Source organism: Lagopus muta, chromosome 17 (genome assembly GCF_023343835.1).
Source record: "Lagopus muta isolate bLagMut1 chromosome 17, bLagMut1 primary, whole genome shotgun sequence".
NCBI classification, from domain to species: domain Eukaryota; kingdom Metazoa; phylum Chordata; class Aves; order Galliformes; family Phasianidae; genus Lagopus; species Lagopus muta.
In genome coordinates this window covers 11,307,124-11,329,470 of record NC_064449.1, presented here as the reverse complement: position 1 = coordinate 11,329,470, position 22,347 = coordinate 11,307,124, and the positions used below count along the sequence as shown (strand labels likewise).

The window sequence follows — 22,347 nt, the reverse complement described above, 5'->3', positions numbered from 1 at the left end:
GTGCTTGTATACAACCAGGCAGGAAATGGACCCCCCAGGTGGGGGTGAAGGTGTGACCATAACATGCTCAAATGCAGTTCTTCATCTGAAATGAGTTATTCTAGTAAAAACCCTGGAGAACACAGTATGTTGGAACCAGGGAGAAGTTCAACTTGGCACGGCTATGCTTTGTGGACCCTCCACCCTCCTCTAGCTTCCTTCTGCTCTGTAGATTAACTGGTACGACTTTTCCCCTTTCTTTTACTGACAGCTCTGTGGGCCAAAGGGAGCTCATCTTTTCGTCCAGTTACGACTTGCCTTACTAGGAGGCAGTCGGACAGTTTTAGGGAAGTGTGTGACAGACTTTAGGGCATTTCTTGTAACCCTTTTGTCCAGAGAAACACAAAAGAATTTCTTGGTCAAAAAGGATGCCACGCTGTTTTCTTCCCTTCTTTACAGTATATCTCTAGTAAAGGGTTTGATAAAGGGCCAGAGAACAATGTGACCTGCTTTGCACTGCTGTTCAATAGAGTAAGTGTGGAAAGGATTTTAATTGTGGCTTTTAGAAACTGGCTGAAGTATGCTGGCACAACTGCCTTTTTGAGCTTGAAGTTGGTGTTGCAGGCACTTCCTTCTATTGGACATGCTTCCTATAGGAGATGCATCAAGTTGGCAGCTTGTTTCACATTGTCTCTGCCTATGGGAGGTGGTTTTGCAGCTGCTCTTGCAGAGCTTTAGCAGTAAGACAGCTTAACATTCCATTTTTTAAAAGTGTATATTTAAAAAAAGTTTTCTGGAATGAAACTTTACATTTATTTATCTTCTAGAGAAAGGAGCAGAGATTGTGCATTGCTTTGCTGTTCATTATCCACTGGAAGAACGAGCTGAACTTTCATACTGAGGGTTCTGTTAGTATCATGCTGTCTTTGTCAGCCGATCAGTAGCAAAGTTCACTCTGCATTCTTAGGGGAGTTTAGTGGTATTTTCTTTTCTGGGAGGATATCTTGTCTAGTCTTTGGCACTTCATTTTGCATTGGAAATATAGCAGTTCCTTCCTAGGGCGCTCACGATCTACAGGAATGCCTTATTATTTAGATATGGGAGCACAAAGGGCATGGGTGCAAAAAACAGCCCTGCTTTAGGAGGACTGTGAATGGAGTGAATCGGTGCCTTATGGGGAGGCTGCTTTGTCCAGGGTCTCCAACAGACCATTATGAAGCTTTCTAAACAAATAAGAACACTGCTTTCTAAAAGTGGAACCTTTGTCAAAGTTACCGATTGGTAAAATGTTTCACAATCCAAATACATTACTAATCAAAAAGATTTTTACCATTTTAGGTCTTCAGAAATTTTACTTAGTTCTTATTCATTGGTTCAGTTTAAAGATGAGATTAGAACAAACACACTTAAAGAAAAGATACATGAAGTTCTGCTGTGTGCTTTGGTTGGTGCTTCTTTGGTAGGAACTCCAAAGCCACGTAAAGTATGAATTCTCACAACTTGTTGAGCTTTGGCATTGGTCAGCGAATCATGAGCTTGCTTTTGGCCCATTGAAGATCTGATCCAGAGCCTACTGAATGTAATTGAATGGATTACGGCCATTTTGTAAGAGCTCTGGGTCTGGCCCATATTGTTAGCAAACAGATAGTGTTTAAACATCTATTGTGACCAAGGTTACATCTGGATTCTTGTAGCTTGCCCCTCCTTCATTTTAGACTTGGGTCTCACTCCTTGTGGCCAGGCTTATGTTGTTTTTCTTACTCCCATCCTTCCCTTCTTGAAAGTCATCATTAAACAAACAGAACAGAGTACCAGCAAGACCTGCCAGAACTTGCCTGTTGTGGATTTCTTTCTATGTTTATCTTCTATTAAATTTGTGAGAGGTCTTTGCCAACGTCTGCCTCCTGTGTCTCAGATTATTGCTGTTTTTCTGAGATAGTGGAGGAGTGTTTCTAACAAAGAGCACCACAGATGTAGCTACAAAACTGGCAGTTTACTTGCTTGCTGGGAAGAAAGCTATGAAACAGTCTGCCCAGTTGCTATGCTAAGGAAATTATTTATCCTTTTGCTTCATATCAGATTGTTTTGCAAGTATGTCATAAATGGGAGTGTGTTTTTAGGACATGTTTTAGGAGAATGTTTTCTTATCTGTGTAGGACTGATTAGCCAGGCCAATTTCATACTCCAAGAAGTTTCTTTGCGTTCAAGAGGCCTTGGGTCTGAGTTAGTGCTCGTTTTTAAAATGTGTCTGAAAATTGGGATTTCACAAGGTATCAGAGGCGATGCTGGAACACCAGTGTCTGTTGCCATACGTGTCTCAACAGGCGCGGGTGTAAAATCAGCTTATGTATGTGTTGGACTGGGGAGCCAAGAACTGCTGACAGGCACCGAGTGCTGAGGGTTGGTGAACGTGGGCTGTATGTAAGGCTCTCAAGAGGGGGAAATTGTAGCGTAAGCATCACTGCCCTGTGTGGCTGAAGGTGGTTGCCATTGTGCCTCTCCCTGTTCTTAGTAACTGGCAGGAGAGTCCCTTAGGTAGGCGTTAGAAACATGTGGCTTTGTGATCTGCTTGCTGTTCAGATGCTGAGATGTTTGGGGGATGGAGGTGGGAAGGAAGGGGAAGGATTACAGAAAATATCAGAAAATACTGCAGGGAAAAATTACTGCAAAATTTGTAAGCATCAAAACCTTTGAACAGCTTGCTGTGCCAATAAAGCATCAGCTGAAATAAATTGCTGCAGAGCAACCTCAGCAGCACTAAGAGATGAGGACTAATCCTGTCTCACTGTGGCATATATCATGTAAGGAATATTGCTAGATCCATTGATTAAATGTGCCTGCATGAGTAGGACCCAGCATCTTGCCTTTAGTGTTTCTGGAATCATAGCCCTTGAGAAAATATTATTTTGAGTTTCTGGAGCTTGTAAGACAATCAAATAGGGGTTTAGGGTGACTGGGATGGGAAGCAGGAAAATCAGCTTTCCTCTCTAGTGTTTTCAGTAGTTTGTGCTGCACCAGCATGTGCATAAACGTGTGTAAATAAACGCATGGAGGAAACCCATTACAAAAGAGGACAATTGTACCTTGTTTGTAAGAGTCAGCAATTCAATATCTCTTCCTCATCTCCTGTACAATGTAATCCCATCACGCATGGAGCTGCTGTTTCTCTCTGCTCTTGTTTTTTTCCATGACTGTAGTTAATTCAGCATAGCTTATTGTTCCTTTCTCTCACTGCAGCCAAATGGTCATTTAAGTAACTCAGGGATGTGACTGAAAGCCATGTCCAAACAGGAGATGGTCTTTGAACTTGATGCATATTTGACTACAGTACTGAAATTACTGCAGGACTGTGTTGTTGTGGAAAAGGAAATTGTATTTTTCTCTCTTTTCTGGACCTGGGCATCAAGCTTGTGTATCTGAGATTTATACCAAGGCAGCTGATCGCTGTGATTGATTCTGTGGCAGACATTTGAGTGAGGCCATGGCTGTTCTACAGGTGCTTAAAGGCCTCTTGCTTTGTACTGTACTGCTTGACTTCAGTCCAGAGGAGCGTAAGATGATGTGGATTTTGGTGGATGCCAGAACAATATTCAGGGTAGGAAACAGCCAAGCAAACAGCAATCTAGTCTTCTAGCAGTCATGACATTTTTGGGCATAGCGAATCATTGCTTCTAATGTGTTTCTGTATTGTTTTTGTTATAGATTGTGCTACCATCAAAGTACTATTCTCTAAGAGTTTAGCTAATGGGATCGTGGAATGAGAACAGCATAGGAAAGCAGGAAAAATAACATAAAATAGAAGTGAGCATGTGCTGCAGACACGGTGTGTGGCTGAAGAAAGGTTTGGGGCTGTATGTGCATGGAGCTGCCTGCCGGCGGCTGGGAGCTGGTTAACTGCTAATCCAGGGGCTGCAGCAGCTGGCTTGGGAGACCAGGCTTTTCTTGGCAACAGGATTTCGAAGGATTTTCGTTTGGAAAAGAATGGGACTTGCTCTTCTCGTGTCCTTGAGGAGTGACGCGTGCTGTTTATCGTGGTTGGGCAGCACAAAGATGGAGAAATCACTTTGGAAGGAAGAGAAGGAGTTCCTACAGTATGGGAATATTTCATGGTGAGGTGGGGAGCTGGCAACAAGACAGTTTGAACTGCTAGGCAATTCTTCCCCTCTTTTGCAAGAATTGAAATTACCTATAAATAACGGAGGAGGGTGGCTTAAATCAGAACATGTTTTTCTGTGCTGACAGTGTACAGCATCTGCTTCTGCTTTAAGCTGGGGTGGAAGAGACTTGGCAAAAAAACAGCCTTTGGCATCACACACACGGGGAGCTAATAAAAGGCTATAAATTGAGCAAATATAGTGGCCTCTTCACATTGTCATTTCCCTTTGGAAAAGTTGGTAATAGGGATGGGGATGAAATTTTAAAGAAAATGTGCATTAGGAGACTTTGAGTGGATCTCAAAAAACAGAGGAGCAAAAAATCTACGGGTACTTTCTGGCTGGGTCTAAAATATCTCTAAAGACTAGATATGGAGCTGGAAGTCAGAAATTCTGCCCTAGACTCTCCCACTTGATGTGTGGTTTAGCCTGTGTTACGTCTTCCATTCCTGATGAATATTGAAAGATACTGCATTGTTGGATGAAACACATGATATTCGTGTTTGGAGGCAAAAGATAGAACATATATTTGTGTGCTTGGACACTAATCTTCTGAAGAGAAAAACAAAACCCAAACTCAGCCATGATGAAGTCCTGGCAGCAAAGCAAATGCAGATGCAGTACAAAAAAGCTTCAGTTTCCTCTTCCCCTGCTCTGGCTGAGTTGCCTTAACACTTCCCAGCACATAGCTTGCTGTTCCAGGGTTCCAGGCTGCTTCACAGGCTGCAGTGAGCTTTGTGCCTGCGTTCAGTATTCGGTTGGTGACAGAATTCCCCTGCTGCTTGTAAGGAGAGTCCATGCATACAAGACATTACAGTACAAGTAAACAAGGGAATGTTGAAAAGAATCACTCTTGGCTGAGTTTTGAATTGTTTATAATGAGTCCTAAAACACTTCAGGACTGTGTATGTTTTTACAGTGCCTTTTCCAGAACAGTATTGCTTCTTGAGTGGTGATTCTAGATGACACTGCTATGAACATGGTTATAGCAGGTGAAGTTGTAGCTAGAGAAAAATACTCTACAAAATTGATGTATGATTTCTGCTTTCACAAGAGTACTTTTATTCAAGCAATATCCAAAACAATTTCAAGCAGATGTGAAGTACTTGAGATCAGTTGGGGAAAAGGCAAATTTAGTTGGAAATAGCTCAGAAACTCTGTGTTCTCTCCTGTAAATCCCTGATGTAGCCAAGGCTTTGAACTGAAGTCTTTATTTCTAGTGGTGGGGTTTGAGGCAGATCCTTTTTTGTAGTCAGTGTGCTAAGATTGCCCTGGAGGGCTGATGGCATCCTGAGAAAAAACTGCATTACAAGAAGGCCCCTGCAATACTCATGCTTCTAGTAAACTCTGGCTTCAGTTTGGTCAGGTCTTCGGCATACATTAGAGCCATTAACTCTGCTGGGATTTAACAAGCTCTTCACTGTAATGGAGCAGGCTTGCTGCCTCTTGGAAGTGGAAAAAGAGTTGAATTAATACCTTTTCTGACAGCGTGCAAAGGAACCGGAGAGCTTGTGTAGGCACTAGGAGAAATGAGTGGAATTCCCCGGGCTCCATAATCTCACAGAGGTGCTGTGTGCTGTGTTGCTCTGCTCACTGCCGAATGGAGCAGGAAGGTGCTGGGCTGTGGGGCTGGTTGCATGGAGCTTGAAACAGATCTTGCTGAATAGACCAACAGGAGCTGCTGCTGCCTTCGGACTGAGAGAAAAAAACAAGCTGAGCAGACTCAATAGCAGGAAGCGTGGGTTTTGTGTAGGTACCACATAATGCTGCTGCTCTAACAGGTCTGTGGAAGTTTGCAGTTCACACTGTGCTGAAGGACTGCACAAGGCAGAGATAGGATGCCCGTGGTTCAAACAGCTCCATCCTGGTTACAAAGAATATATTTTAAAAGGGGCTTTTTTGAAAAACGTCTTCATTCTGGTGACCGAGTTCTGCAGAACAGCACAGGAAGGTGTATTAGAGGGAAGAGTTCCAATTAGCACTGCTGAGCAGCTTTCTGATGTTTCACACCATATTCTTCAGCAAGTGGGAAGGTTTGCTTTATCATCTAGCACAACAGAATATGTATATGCATTTTGTAATATGTAATTGAGGAATAAAAGGTTTTGTTTCCAGGGAGAGCCATACTTAAAATAAGGGCTTTTAGTGGAAAGTAGTACTTTGAAATTTAGCCGTGGCTCATTTTTATATCTTGAAGCTTCATAGCTAGCATTTGGTTTTACTATGTGATTTACTTAGTGGCTGGGGAGGAGTGGTGTTAGCAATCACAGTCCAGTTACACGGTGATTTGGTGGTGTTCAGTTCTCACTGCCTGGATGGCTGGAAAGCCAGAGGGGTTATTGTCCATCTTGTGTAGGGATGGCTCGCAGTGTTCCCAGAGGCATGGCAGGCTTTCTGCTGCTGTAGTTGCTAGTAAGAATCCTCTTGCACGATTTGGCCAACTCAGAACTGACACTTGAAAATCTCATCCAAGAAACAGAATAGCACAATCTGTTGATTTGTGGGATGGTGGGTGGATTTACAATGCAGTTGAGCAAACTAAAATCTTGCATAGGCTTCTGTAGTGATTCTGGTCCTTTGAGAACTCAGTAATTATTTTGTCTTTATAAACTATTGCAAACACTGCAGACTTAAACCTTGAATAGAAGTGATCCAGTCTGAGCTCCTGGGCCAAGTGGGGTTGTTCAGATCTCTTCCAAGCAGTTAAATCTGGGTGCTGAGCTGCTGTCCTGCAGGCACTGCAATGCATTCAGACCAGAGGCTCTGACTCTGCTATTTAAGTGCAGAAGCAGACCGTGGGGTGAGGGATCTCAGATGACACAGAACAGAATGGATAACTCTCAAATTAACACTTATTTAGCTAGCTGCATATTTAAATAAAGAGATTTAAGCTTTGAAAGCAACTCTGAGGGAATTTTTAGAACATTTTCCAGTAACATTTATCAGGATGGCTGGGCAAGATGCTAAGTAATATTCTTTGTGCATTTGGGTGAAACTGACCAATTAAAAAGTTGTGTTTTGTATTCCCTGCACAATGGACTTCAGCTCCAGAAAAGGGCTAAATGAATGCTGCAAACCATTAATCTTGGGCACTCTGAGACCGCGTCCCAAACTCCGTGCTTCAGTCTTTGGAAGACTCAAGTATTCACCTGTTTCTCCAGATCTATCTCTCTGCTCTTCGTTCCTAAATAACTCTAAATCTGTTTCTGAAAGCCACACAATGCCTGATGGGCTTTCTTTGGCACTAAATATCAATCATATGCATAATTGAATATTCTGCTTCGGGAGTTTATACCTGAACCAATATAGAACAGAGTGCCTTATTTTAGCATTCAAGTATTGAAAACTTGGCCTACATCTTGAACCTGCAGGTCTTATCTCCCTGCTCATGAAATAACACAGTGGTTTTGGTTTTTAAGGAGCGCTCAGTTTCAGCTTCAGTGATCAGGTGCAGTCTGCCTAGCTACTTCTTATCCCAGCTGTTTCCTTTACAGGGCAGCACGGTGGGGCTGTGTTGGACCCAATTCCTCATTTCTCTTCCTGAGAAGTTTGCCTGCAAAGTGTAAACCTTTTAGCCTTAGTTGTTGTGGTTCATATCTCTCCATAAGATGTCCAGATGTAAAGGTCAAAGCCATATTATCAGAGTTGGTGTTGGTAATTGGAGTTTCTATGCAGCTCACAGGTAGGTTGTTCTTGGACCCTGCAGTTTAGCTGCAGTATCCTCCGATATTTCATGATGCTGGCAAGAAGGGAATTTTGCCACCTCTAGGGGTTTGGCAATTCAGAGAGTCTCTGGAAACCAAGTTCCTGTAAGCTTGATTGCAGGTTAAAGGCAGCTCAGAGGCTGTTTCAGAGAACAGTAAGATCTTTGTATAATTTTAGCTGCCATAAATGGTCTTTGAGGGTGATAGAACTGGAGGGGATCAGGCTGAGAGGAAGGGATGCTGGTTTTGAACAAGGTGTAGATGGTTAAGACTATGGGAAAGATGCTTAGGCTGCGAGGAAAGACAATGTTGTAGTGGCTTGGGTACTTCAAATCATGGGAGAAGGAAGAAGCTCTGCAAGTCTTTTGTAATTGTTTAATTAGCAAGTGCCTGTAATTCTTAGTACCCCTCAGTTGTACTTTGCTTCCCAAAGACTTAAAACTTACATATGTTGGAGCACACATCCTTCTGGGAGTTAGGAGTGTGAGAGATCCATCGGAAGAGAGCTTTGCAAACCTGCTCAGGAGAAGCTCGGATCTGCCAGTTGCTCTCTGCATGCTGTATATAGATGTAATGCAGATGCAGTTGCTGTCTCTGCTGCCCTTTTCAGATGAGCGGCCCAGGGTTGTGTACATTGTGCTTCTCCATTTGTAATTAGGAGAGCAGCGCTTTTTTAAAGCTGGAGGTAGGGATGAGTGAGTGCTGCTCCAGATGGGATCTGACAAGTTTGAAAATATGTCAGCGTGTGTATATTTTTAATTTCAAAGGCGTCACGCTAGCATTAGAGATTTGCTTTAATTCTAGATGCAGCTCTGTAAAACCAGGCAATCCCTGAGCATCTCTACAGTCACACAAGCACATTGTCAAAAATATGTGCCCCTTCTGGCTATTTAGCTTGTAATCAAGGTGAAACATTCATGTTTGTACAACTTGATGAGAACATTACTCTTTGAGCTAATTCTGATGTTCTGTATGCTGGCTGCTGAACTCTACGAAGATCTGGTATGGGTGGCTGTGTGATACTGGCTTTTGGTGTTCGGTCTGTGGTGTTTGGTGAGGACGAAACCAAGGATTATGGGTTCTATTAATGTTGCTGCTAGGAGACTGAGCGTGAATTCTCTGCACACCAGGTGATGTGTGCTCTGAAATACAACTGATGTTGATATTTGGGAAGTCAATTTGATTGGAGGTTGGAAAGATTATTAATGACAAAATTTGATAACAGGTTGATTATTTCGTTTCCTGCTCAGCTCTATGAAATGGCATTGTGGTCCAAGGCTTGCCAGCAGGGATTCTCAGACAGACTGAAGATGTGCCTCCAGTTTTGCAGTGGGGAACTAAGTACACAGCTATTTGTGGATGCTTCTCCCTTCCATTATGCAAAACTGATATGACAAAGAGCAGGTCTGGAGGTCACATCTGGTATTCATTGTCCACCCTCTTGGCAGGAAGGCAGTGGAAGGCAAGACTGAGTGCTCAGTGTCAGTGGGTATTTGAAGCCCCTGCAAATTCCTTAAGGATGCCAAAATGTAGGTTACCATGAGCTACAAGTCAGTGTCTGGCTTCAAACTATACTAAATGCTTCTAAGCTTCATCAGTGACTCCCATTGCTTCCATCTCAGTGAAAAGAGTACAAACACCGTCTGCTGAAGTGATGAACAGGCTCAAGAGCCATCGGTGTGTGAGCTCCTTGTGGTTGCCTTCAAGAGGGCCATTTCCAGACAGCACTGCGCTGTTTCAGGTGTTGGGAGCAGCAGTGTTTGGTCAGTGGCCTCTGGCAGCCGGCGCTGGAGGGCTTAGCCTTGTCTGCTGTGGTCTTTGCATTGCCTTCCTGCCTGCAAACAGTGAGCTTTTATTCTGATGCATGGTGAGATCAGACCTTACTGAAAGTGCAATGGAATAATCAAGTTGCCTAATTAGTAGCATACAAAGCAGATGATATAATTGCATCCAAAGGTGAAAACTACAGGTGTGAGTGCTTGGGCATGCTGTGTGGTACTAATTTTAGCCCAGCGTGGGGTTGTATTTTTACCGCATGAATAATGTGAATAAATCCAAGAAACCCATAAAATGTTTCTTGAGCAACTTGTGATCATGTGGATCTGTAGAAGAGATTAAACCAAAGTTCATCTTTCAAAGAAGAACAAAACAGATATGACGTGAGTCTGGGCTTGGGGTAGGTTCAGGCAGGCAGGGTCAGGTTGGCTGCCACCTGGTGACTGGAAGCAGCCTGCCAGCAGAAGTTACGGATGCAGACTGGGTGCTGCTTGAGTGACTCAGATATTAATGGTTCCCAGCTTCTCAGATATGCACAAATGTTGAACTTCTAGTTGCTGCTTTTAAAATCTTCTATGTTGGGCAGCTTTTTATCTGTCTTTATTGCTTTTGGTATTCAAACAAAAGATGCCCAGATTGGATCTGAATACTGTGTATGACTATTTGCCCTTTCAGACTGCTTCCCAAGAAAATGCCAGGCTTCTGTGACTGCTCTGTCAGCTGAACAACTTCTGAGTTCATTGGTCAGCTTTAACCACATTTGAAGAGAGAGCGAGAAACCTGAAGAAGCATTGCTCTGTCTGAAATAGGAGGGTGACATAAATTAATGTCTCAGCTCAAAAGAAGGCAGTGAGCAGGCAGACTCCAGCTGTTCCACATCACTCGGCAGCAGCTGACCAGCGAGCTGGGCAGTGTGGACTGGGGTCACCTCCATCCTCAGGGCTCAGGGCTGCATGCAGCACGCACTGTGCTCTGCCTGCTGCCAGCACGCAGTGGAGAGCGCGGCTGTTGGAAGTGAGGGGTGAACTCATGAGAGGATAACGGATGCGAAATAGGAAATTCTTCCCTTCTGTGCCTGTGAAGTCATTTTTGGTTTTGTTTTTTTCATTTTCCCTATTACTAGTGTAAATAACTCAGTTCTGTTCTGTGCAGTCTACTGAAGTGTGATTACGAAATGAGATTGCTAGCAGAACTCACGTATTTTCCCTTCTCCTGCATGTGGAAGTGATTTTCTTGTGTGTGTGTGTGTGTCATTTTTTGAGTCAGAAGTTATATCACTTCTTTGAACACTAGCTTTTAGTCAGCTCCCTTCTGTCCACCCATGAATAGATGAATCTCTATAGCTATTATTGATTATTGATTCAGTAGCAGTATCTTTTTCTAGTTCATACAACCTCAGCTTGCTAGGGGACTGCAATATCATTTTCCTGCAACTCTTGTCATATTTTCCTCTTTATACATGAAATGTACACACACACGTATATTTCTAAAACAACATGTACTAGGAGATATTAGAAATAACTGAGGATGTCAAGTGGAACTAAGTGATGAAGTCAAGAGGCTACCTCAAATGTGAAGCAAATTTTCTCTGAAATATAGCTCTGACCCTTGGGTTGTTTTTCTTTGGGGCTTGTCTGACTGCTTGAACTTGAGAGAGCTTGAAGATGAGGCACTCTGTGATTTGATATTATTGCATTGAGGAACTTCACGGGTCATCAAATCCAGCCTTATGAAAAAAGCGCATTCGACCAAAAGCACAGCTGATAGATGTACCTGCCCTTCTCCTTATGTCTTGCTTTGAATTTCTTACAGACTTCCTGTGAATGAGAATGGAAAATTTTATCGTTGGTGCTAAATTATGATCTTGATAGGTGCCTGCCCTGAGCCTTACCATCAGTGACGCAAAGTGACAGAATAGATAAAATGTGATGAATGAGTAGTCCTTACTTTTCCGTAAGCATCTGCTGTTGGCCACTGTTAGAGACAGCAGACTGAGCCTGCTGGGCTTATGCTCTGCTTTACAACAAATGTTATTTTCTAAGGAATTCTGGTATTCCTCTCCCTTTGGAGCAGAGGGGAGTGAGAAAGGGGAGCCCCACACGGCTGGGCTGCTGTAACACATCCTGCGTGAGCCAAGAAGGACTGTGACTTGCAAGCAGAGCATTTGTATTGCTTCTCTTTACCAAAGGTTTGATGGTTGTCTGCGCATTGTTTTTGTCTGCCATGTACCACTTCTTCTTCTCAAGGCAGGCAGCCTTGGCAAATGTATTCATCCTCTATCATGCTTATGTGTCAAAGAATATCCGTGAAAATGAGAGGCAAATCAATCAAGTTGTCTTTTGAATAAGAACCAGAAACTGGAAAAAAAAAAAAAAAAAAAAAAAAAAAAAGGTCAGGTTCAGCACACTCTTTCTGAAGCAAAATGCTTGTTCTTAACTGTTCTTAACTTCATCTTTGGAAAACAGTTGCATTAGTCAGAGGCAGTACTGAGCCAGATACATGTAACCATGACTGGTTGTGTGTGAAGTTTGGATCAAGACTTAGGCATACCATGTTTAGGACTGTAAGCAGCTAATCTACAGTTTAAGTTTCTATAGGATCTTCAGAGTTCACTTGAGTAAATTGTGACCAGTTTGAATATCTGAAATTGTTCTTACAGTTAAGCTTGTTTCTGTGAACAGTAATGTCATGTTCAGTTTGCCATTAGAAAACTGCTTTGTGAATATCTTCCCCTATGATTGTCTTTGCCAGTATGTTATTTGTTTCTATTTTACTGATTCAGTGCTTCTTTCTCCTTGATTAATTTGGATTTCTCAAGTTTCCCAATGTTTACCTCTATGAATTTAGCTAGCTTGATCCTACTTACACCTGCACATGTAAGGTCACTTCAGCTTTGGGTGTTAATAATCTTAGCAGATCTGTTTTTAACTGAATGTTACGTCCACTTTTGATTCATTAAGGAAATGGAAGGAAGGACTGTTTTCCATCGAACATCCAGGGCAAGATGTGATTGGGATTACCTTTCAATTAAACTTGAATTATCTTCTTCGTAAATGTTGGCTTGAGCTTTAGCCTTTTCCATTACCCCTCAATGGATCCTGTGAATGGACCTCGCACAGAGAGGATGTGATGATCTCTGATATTCACAGGCCCTGAAAACTCCTGAATAGGACAAATGTCTTTTTACCCTTTTTTAGTGCTTGGGTCTCATCCAAGGAAAGGCTGGGAATTAGCTCATCCTCAGGCGAAACCTGACTGCTTTCGTTGGCTCTTGAATTATGAACTGAAACTTCGTAATGGGGATGTAAGGTAAAATAGGCTAGCCATAAAAGTTGCCTTGCTGTGTTTTTTTGGATGAATGCAGCTAATAACACTGAAGAAGACCCAGAATATTCCAGGGTTTTTCTCTTAGCGAATTCGTAGCGCTGAATTCTAATATCAGAAGAATCTGTTGTATTGAGAGAAAATCTGCGTGGGTCCTCACCAGTCTTGCCTATCTTCAGCTGAACTGAAAGAGGCCTTTCTGAAGTCTCAACTGTATTAACTCACATCAGCCTGCTGAAGCCAGCTAGCGTGTGCTCAGTGCCCTTTGCAAGCTTCTGATGAGGCTTCAGAGAACTGGAATTATTCGTCACTGATGTCTTTGTCAAAGCAGCCATGCTCAGGGTGAGGGAGAGCCATCTGCTCCCGCAGGGTTCAGCTGAGCGCTGCCCACGAGCTGCTGTGCTTCACTGCTGGGGCCTCCGTGGGCATTTCTGCATTTCCTTCACCAGAAACAAAATTAAACACTTGTTCAGGGTATTTTTGCCTACAGATAAAAAAGGGGGATGGAACTAAGATCCATAGTATCTCAAAATTGAACCATAGATTAAATATCATTTTGCTTAAGGAATGTAATAAGTATTTATTTGGTGAATTGGAAATGTCAGCAGAAAAGATAAATAGAAAAAATAGTTCAAGGTTTCCTTTTTTTTTTTTTCCCCCTTTTGTTTCCTTTGACTTTTCCTTTAGGACTTTATTATTAACAATGAAATAACAAACTTGCTTGGGGGCAGAATTGCACGCTGAGGATCATAACGGTGGCTATAAAAACAATGTTTTCCTCCATGTATGCCAGACAGCTTACATTTTAACCCTGTAAAGCGGAATCCACAAAGTGGGCCATATGAATTTTTGCTGATAAGGTTTTGAATTAATCCCATTTTGTAGAGACCTGTGCTTGCAGAAGCTTATGGAAATCCATCGCGGTTGCAGATTGTTTTCCAAGTAATATCCTCACAGACCACGAAGCCTATCTTTTTATGATAAATGCATAAAGGTTTTTGCTGAACTTCAGTTTTAAGCCACTCCATCTCTAATCTTTGTCGCTTGGTTTTTAAGCAGGCTTTGGGTGTCTGGCTGAGCCGCAGCAGCGCTGACACAGAGATGGCGCAGCTCAGGGTGGGGGGAGTGGAGCTGGGGGAGGTTCAGCCTCGACACAGCTTGCATTTCCCTCCTCTTTGGTACAGCTGAAGCTCTTATTTCCTGCACAGACAAGCAGGCAGCATGATTCTGAATATCTGGGTGGAGGATAATATACTGCAAAATAATTCAACCATAATCCCTAAGGATGGGATAACAAATAGCATCCCTTCTGTACTGGCAGCTGGAATTACTTTAGAAGGTGTAAAGCAGCTCAGTGCTCTGAGGAGCTGCCTTTATAGCACGCTTTTAAGTAGGCACGTCTGTAACTTTGCAGATGACGCTGCTCGCAGGCACAGCGGTGGCTGCAGGCTTGTTGGCTGCGCTGGGGGCTGACGAAGTGCTGCAGCCGCTGGCTCTGTGCCCGGAGCTGCAGGCGCATTGCAAGGCAGCTCGGGAGGGCAGATGCTTGCTTGCAGGCACCCATGCATCGTAGTTGCCTGTCTTTCCTGGCTGCCCTTGAGAAGATTACAGCATTAAGTAAATGTTTTTCTTGATACTGGTATGACTTCTAATCTGACTGGTTAAGAGTCAGTTAAGTAGTCGCTCAAGGAAGAGCTGGCTCTGCATCCAGAGGGAAAGCTTTAAGTAAAAATAACTTTAAAACTGCTCTTAAAAAACTCACGTAGCTGCGCCCAGGCCGATGTTTGCTAAGAGTGCTTCAGGGATAAGGTGGGGCCTTGGCCTGTTATTGTTTCTCAGTTCTCCAGCCTGGACCCTGGTGGTAATGCATGCAGAAGGGGAGGTGGGAGGGAGTGCACAACACCATGGCAGGAATGGCTGCAGGTGTCTGCTGGGCTCCAGCTGTTCAGAATCAGCTGGCCCAAATCCAATCCGAGTTAATGGGATCACAGAATGGAGGTTTATATGCCAGATAATGAAGTCCTATGGAAGCAAGTGCTTTTAATTTTGGTTTATACTCGCTGTAAGTCTTTGGAGAAATTAAGTTTCCTTTCCTCCCTAAGAAGGTATAAATGAGAAGTGCACCTTTTACGCAGATGAATATGTGAATGGTGAGGAGCTAATCTGATCTATTAGTACAATTGGAACTTTGTCTACTTACTGCTTTAAGCCAAACTGCAGTAGGTTTAGAAATAATCTTCAGTTTAAAAAGCTGCACTTGAAAATAGGTCTATTTCTGAGCAGAGTATTTAATGCTGAGTGACCAAAGAGCAGTGTGTGGCTTTATGAGGCTCTTACTGAGAACTGCTCTCCAACTGTGCAGCGCAGGTCTGGAAGCTGGGCATGCTCTGCATCTGCCCTCATTGCCAACCTTCTGCAGGCCAAACAGTTCCCAACACTATACTGAAATAAACAAATGTGCATAAGAACTTCTTTACAGTGAGGTGATGGAGCACTGGAACAGGCTGCCCAGGGAGGTGGTGGAGTCTCCTCTGGAGATGTTAAAGACCTGCCTGGATGCCTACCTGTGCAACCTGCTGTAGGGAACCTGCTTTGGCAGGGGGGTTGGACTCGATGATCTCTGGAGGTCCCTTCCAACCCCTACAGTTCTGTGATTCTGTGATTCTGTGTTGATTGATACTTCTTTTTGTAGTGCTTTTCTTAAACTGTTACTTCGGCTGTACTGGGTCCATCTAGCCCTACATCCTGTCTCTGCCTGTAGCCAGCACAGTTGCCTGGAGAGCAGCATTGCAATAAGCAATGGATGAGAGGATGCTGGGCCAAAATATTTTCCCTGCTTTCTGTGACTGCAGTCGAGAGTGCTTCAAAATCAATGGTATATTGCCCAAGGATGGCAGACACACAGGGCTGGCGCCGGGCTGAGTCTGCAGCATTGGGCTGGAAGGAGGTGTGGCCACACACTGCGTGGAGAGTAGTGCAGGTTCCAGGTGGGATCCTTGCTCTGCTCCTTCATCATCAGCGTAGTTTGGGTGCTGGGCAGATGTCCCGCTCCAAAGCCAGATGTTCGGAGCATGGCTGGGAAGAGAATTTGCTTCTCTGAGCTCAAGCAATAGTATGTTTTAGGGTTAATTGATAAGGGGATGACTCTAATGTAAAATAATGGTTGTAGTGAGGCTAAATAAGTTATCACCTTTTGTAACCAGAAAACTATCCAGCTGCAATGGAAAGCCAAAATCTGCAGAGAAGAACCATCCTCCAGAAAGCATGGGGGCACCAGGTGGTGTCAGGAACTGTTTTGCTCTTGGAGAAGTGTTGGTCCCACTCTTCATTGCGTTTTCAGGCTGCCACTTTTCTTCCTAAAGGTCCTTGTTCCAGGGGAGGGTGAGGAGGTCATAGGAGTGAACACCCGTGCTGCTGTGAACTTAGAAAGCTTTTCAGTTTGCTAGACTCTGGCAAAAGCCTCTGATCTGCACTGCACAATCGAGCCTCAGTTCACGCTGGCGGTGGAGGCCTGTAGCTGGTAACGTGGGCAGCTTCAGGCTGTCCTGAAAGGTTTTGTTCAGCGTGTGCCTCTGCTCCGCTGGCTGGCCCTTGCCTTTCTCAAAATGTTAAGTATTCAGCCCTGCTCCACTGCATTATCTCACAAATCTCCTTTTGTTTGGCGCTTTTCTGAAGCGTGCATTGTGTGCGGTGGCACCAATGGTGGCTGAGCTGCATTTGCTGTGTGCTCGGAGGGGCTCTGCGGCACGGCCCGCTGCGGGCTGCTTCGTGCTCATGCACAGCCTCCTTGCCTGAAACCTGTGAATGGAAGCACAGAAATACCACAGCTTTTATTTGGTGGTGGCTGTGTCATGCTCCTATTCCTGGAGCTGTCAGACGGAAGGGAGCTAATCTGATAACCCGTAATACTTTGTCTTCTGTGATCTTGCTCGATAGCTGTGCTTTAACGCCCAATTTCTTATAGAGTGGGGCGGAAAGGGGAAAAAAAAAATCCTGTTCAGGCTCAAATCCTGTGCAGCCAGGCTGCTGAGTTTTCATCAAAAGCAGGAAACAGATGGACAGGCGCAGCTGCAGGAGGTGCTGCAATTCTGAAATACTCTCCAGGCGCGTGCATGCAGGGACATCAGCACAGCAGTGCTGCTCTGCACCGTGTGGACGGGTGGCCCCACAGCCCGCAGCGCTGCTTCCGAGCGGCACTGCTGGCACCACATACAGCGCCGGGGCTCTGGGCCAGCTTGCTGGAACGGTGTTAAAATATGGGGAAGACAGATGCATCAAAGACTAAGTCTTGTGTTTGTGCAGCATGCTGAGGGCCCTGTCCTGGGGAGCTTCCCTCTGTATCCTCTCCAGACGCACCTTCTTACTCTCTGTTGAGTTCTCCTTTGCAATCTGTACAGCTACGTAATGAAGGGGTCTTGTGAGCTGATGGAGTCTCAGAGGCAGCTAGAGAGAGCTCTGGGACGACCGTTCTTATGTGCTGGGTACAGAAGAGCAAAGAGGGTCTGCAGCCAAGCAGTGCCCCAAATCTGTGTCCAGCCACTCACACGGTCTGATATGCAGTCATTGCTCAAGGGATGTGCTGTAAAAATTAGCCTGTATATTGTTTATTGGACTTTTCCTGTTTGCTTGAAAGGTGCAAATATTTAGATCTCTTCCAGAACAGATGTGAGTTATTTTCCTCATTTGGGAGGTTTATTTTCTTAAGCAGTTCTGTATTTTTTCTTTCTTTGTATAGTCTTTTACAGAAAGTAAAGATATTTTCTGAGCAAGAAGTCTACATAAACACAACTGTGTAGAGGGGAGAATGTGTTTCGCTGCCTGCTTTCCCTTTTCTAAAGACAAAAGAGCCTTATTGAAACGTGTTTCCTTTCTGTCTGCTAATGGGTTTGCCTTCCTTCCTCCTCACAACGAGCTCAGCATTCTCCCATCCTGTTGGGTATGAATTTCAGCCTGGACTGTTTTCCCTGTTGAGGTGTTGAGTCATTGGCCTTGAATGGGAGCTGCAGCAGGACTGGGGAAATCTGTGGCTTGGGAAGTAAGAGGTTGTCCAGCCATGTGGTGCTAAATGGGATGAATTTTACAAAACAAGTGTAAGGTGCTATTCACTTTTGTCTGGGGCTCCTCATGCTCTTTTCCTAGCTTTATGTCTGGATACTTTCTTACGTTATGGAGCTGGATACATTCCAAAACATTATGCATAAAATGCCCCAAGGAAGGGGTGGTTTCCGTCAGTCAATAGCAGTGTTCCATTTTAAGCTGTATCAGGTTGAAGGGGAAAAAATCCTGTACTGTGTCACTGGAACTCTTTTGTGTCTTGGAGGAAAGATGCTGAAAGTCTTTCTCCAAACGCTGCGTGGGAATTACGTCCTGAAGTCTGGATATTATCCAGAGCTTAATTGTGCTAATTCATAGAAATGCTAAACTCACTAAACTGCACAGCAGAGCTGCAAATTTGGCTGTAAGTGCAGACAGTGTATTGCTTTGTGTGCACTGTGATCACCAACACTGGGCTGAGGTGCACCCTTTGCAAGAGTTAGTGAAATGGACAATAATTAAAGCAGGCTTTGCTATGTGCAAAACAGGAAGGAGCTAAACAAGCCAGAAGAAAGCTTCCCATGCTTTTCCCATGCTTCCCAAGTGTCGCACACTTTTAGTTACACTTTTAGAGAGATTCGGAAGAGTAGATTTTGGAATGGCATTTACGCTGATTGTTTGGTTTTCATGAAAGTGTTTTCAAGAGCACTCAAACACCCACTAACGAGGAAAGAGGTGCTCGGAGGTAGACTACAGAATTCTGCAGTATTCCCCTCCTATGCCCTTTTCAGCACAGTTCTTCAGACAGAAGTAATGAGAATTACTTGTGGCAAATCTAGGAGGATTTGGGAACTTGTCCCTTCCCTACCCCTCAGCTTAAAGCTGTAGTTCCTCTGGAAATATTCGCAGAAAGAAAATCACAAGCTTCTGTGATGGATCACTAATCCATCTGTAAGGAAATAGCCATGAGAGGGACAAATGCGTCGCTTGAGCACGCAGTGGGGCAGGCCCACGAGGTCTCATTGACTGCTTGGTTAATGGCAGCATACTGAACTGTCAGGCAGGCTCATTAGGGACACGCTGCTAATTCAGTCAGGCAACGGCTGCCAGGCTGCATTGTGCAGAGCTGAGCAGCGTGAACAGAGCCCGCAAGCAAAGCTGCTGGAATCCGCTTTTGTGCTCCCTTTGGACAGCTGTCCTCCCTTGTTGGCTTCTTTCCCCAGTTCTAACTGGCCACGTGGAGTTTTGGCACTGTTCGTGTTGCCTGAAGATTAATTGTAGATTGCAGAAGTAATCCAACTGGTGCTAACCTGAGTAACCCTGCTTCTCTTCCCAGCTGATTTTGCATACATACCTTTAGTCACAGTGTCAGAGCCAGCGTTAATTCACTGCGTCTGGTGACTTAATTGGAAATTGGTTTAAGCTTTCTCTTTAAACCCTAATTTGGAATGCTGTAGGTGTTTTCCTTATCTTCACTGCTCACATCTGCTTGGCAGCATATGCTGAAGTTTGCATTTCTTTTCTGCTGTCAGAAAGGTCTCCTTTTTGGTCTCCTGGCTTGATTTTTCAGTTACGTCTCTCTGGAGCGATGCCCAAATGACAAGACAGATCTTTAGCTCAATGACCTGGAGGCACACGAGGGCCTCATGCCTTCTCAGACGTCACACGAAAATCTTTCCCAAGAATTGAAATTCATCAAAGAATTGCAGGTGGTTTCAGAGTCACCGCAGTATTTGCCTTGTAAATCCACCATAATCCCTTGAAGGACTTGGTACTGAGCTGTAATGCTACGGACTGGCTTTTGGAGCAGAGAAGTGGTGGGGAAAACCCGTCTCATGCAGCCCACAGGGGCTGGCATCCTGCTTTTTGTGTGATGGACCCCTTGGGTGATTATCATGGAAGGTTGAAGAAGGGTAAGAGATCGTTTCTGGCTCATAAAGGGAGCAACTAGATTGTGTCGGTGCTGTCTCTTTCTAGTGTGCATCAGAATATAAAGTTAATTGAGGAGTTGGAACCCAACAGAGGGTTTTCTGATTCTCTGCCATCTGCTTGATTTTATGACTCCAGCTCCTCTCCCATTCTTGGAGATGATTTTCCCTGACATCTTCAGTCTTATTAAAGCTTGTTTTTGTTTCTGCCCAGTCTTCTGCCAGAGAAAGGCTGAAATGGATAAGTTTCTGGTAACCATTTTCTGTGTTTTCACCTGATTTGTCTCATTGTTTTAAGGTTAGGTCACATACTTAAGGATTTCAGATGCGATCAGAAATGAAGCAGAACAAGGTTTCCCAGGAGATGACTGTGTGTGCTTGTGCAGAACGTGCTTCCCAGGGAAATGGTCTGCAGAATTACCTTGCAGAATGCTGCACAGCTCCAGCACGTGTGTCGCTAACTGTCCATTCACAATGGATGATTTCTCCAGGTAATGCTCTCCTCCAGCTGTGTCAGGCTCTGTCACCACACTGGGAGGCTGCCCTCCTTCCCAGAAACAACAGCTCCTGCCTCTGCCTGTTCACATGGAGGGGTATCTGTAAAGCGGTGCTCCATTCAGGGAAAGGAAGCAGTATTTTTCTAAGAATGGAAAAACACTTGCTGTGTGGGAGGGAAAACTTCTTGTGATCAAGCACTGAGTTTCCTCAATTCACTTTGTGGGGGGTTTCTATTGGAGTAAGGCTGGAGGAGGGAGATTTGGGATGATTCTGGGAAGCTTTGACTCAGAAAGGGGAGAGTGATTCATAGATTTTTAGTGCTGTTATTTATTAAAGCCAGAACAGACCATTGGACCTAGTCTTATCTTTCCTTTTGAAAATGCAGAGCACTTATGTGATGACCCAAAAGAGTTTGTGGGTTTAAACTTAGGTCTTTTGGCATTAAAATATAAATCCTAGCATTGGGAGTCAGCCTACCACTACTTTAAACTAGATTTGTGGTCAGTTACTTCTGCAGTCGTGATGGAAGAGTTCATTCATTCAAGAGCTGTTCTTTAATTTTCATAGGGAAATGCTGATTACCAAGGAAATCAGCTTTTTTAGGGGGAGCCTTTTTCTTCTCCCTGATTTGGAAGTTCAATTTACTTCTCCATAACTTCATTGTTAGTACTCAAAATAAATGATGAGTTGCAGGATGTACCTTAGAAAAAAGGATTTGAGCTCATCTTTTCCTTTAAGCTTGCCTTACACCAAAGGCTCACACAGCCCCAGTGCATTTGGATATGCTGTGTCAGTGGCTGAGAGTCAGGAAAGCTTCCAAGCTTCCAGCAGTCTGTGGTGGATCCTGGAGCAAACAGCTTCATTACCCTCCTGAAAACACTGCTAGCAGGGCGATCTCATCATGTCTAAACTGCTGCCTTGAATTTTGTTTGAACCGAGGTCAGTTATGCTAGGTAATGCCTTAATCTTGGCAGAGATAGGGAATGCATGCAGAGGCTCTTCAAGAGAGAGAAATGATGGAGAAAGGACAAACATCCATTGTCACAACAAATAGAGGAACTTGGACTTGGAGCTGCATTTAACTGCATTGGGGTAAACGAATCTTCCAGAACTGTGCATCAGACACTTCAGACAAACACAGCATCTGTCCTAGAAGGATTTAATTACGTGAAATAAGCTCAAGATAAACTGATTTGTGTCAATAGCTGTAATAAACACATTCTGCATAGTTAAGAAGTCTCCAAGGCTTTGGATAATCAACTGAAATCTCAATTCAGTTTAACTCTGATAAGCATTTATCAGTAATTTTAGACATTTAGTTGACTTGTAAGCAATCCCGTAAGATTACCAAAACCAATTTCTTGATTCACAGTTATTACTGCAGTTGAAACTTTTTTTGCTGAAGTATCCAGAGTGGTTACAAAAAAGGATTTCCCTGGGAGTGATTTTGCTGCCTGGGAAAAATCTCACACAGGTGCAACTGATTGGAAAAGCCAGACTACTTTTTTTTTTGTAATGAGAAAAGCAAAAAAGAATCCAACGAAGAGGCAGTGGTGTGTTGCCTTGCCAGCAAGGGAAGTCAAGAAGACTGCAAACTTTAATGGAAGTAGAATTTTGGAGGGAGAAAGCTATAGACTGCTGTGAATTGTACCCAAAATTTTCTGGTTTACAGAACCAATAGTTTAAGAAGCCAACAGAAATATGCCAAGAAAAGCTTTCAGTCAGATAATCTAACCTGGCTACTGGGGAATGTTGCACTCTTTTGTGGAGGAGCTGACAGGGGATACAAGTCATCTGCCATGCAAGATCTGCTCTGCTGTAACCAATTTCAACTGCAGCAGCCACCACCAGTTCCTGATTGAATGACACCAGTGCCACAGGGATGGTGACCTTCTTCAGCTGAGAGGAACACAGCTGGGTGAGTGGCCATTTCGGCAAATTCTCCTAGCT

The 22,347-nt window shown here is 43.9% G+C and overlaps 1 protein-coding gene across 3 annotated transcripts in view; it reads left to right on the top strand.

Moving 5' to 3' along the window:
• ZDHHC8 (zinc finger DHHC-type palmitoyltransferase 8) overlaps nt 1–22,347 on the top strand; it is an 85,154-nt gene that overhangs the window by 21,700 nt on the left and 41,107 nt on the right. Inside the window, exon 1 of one of the 3 annotated variants that reach the window (XM_048963951.1) lies at nt 12,047–22,315. The exons of the other annotated variants lie outside the window; for them this stretch is intronic. The gene's annotated coding sequence lies outside the window, so the exon portion shown is untranslated. Of the gene's footprint in view, nt 1–12,046; nt 22,316–22,347 lie in introns of those variants that run through there. 3 annotated transcript variants of the gene reach the window in all.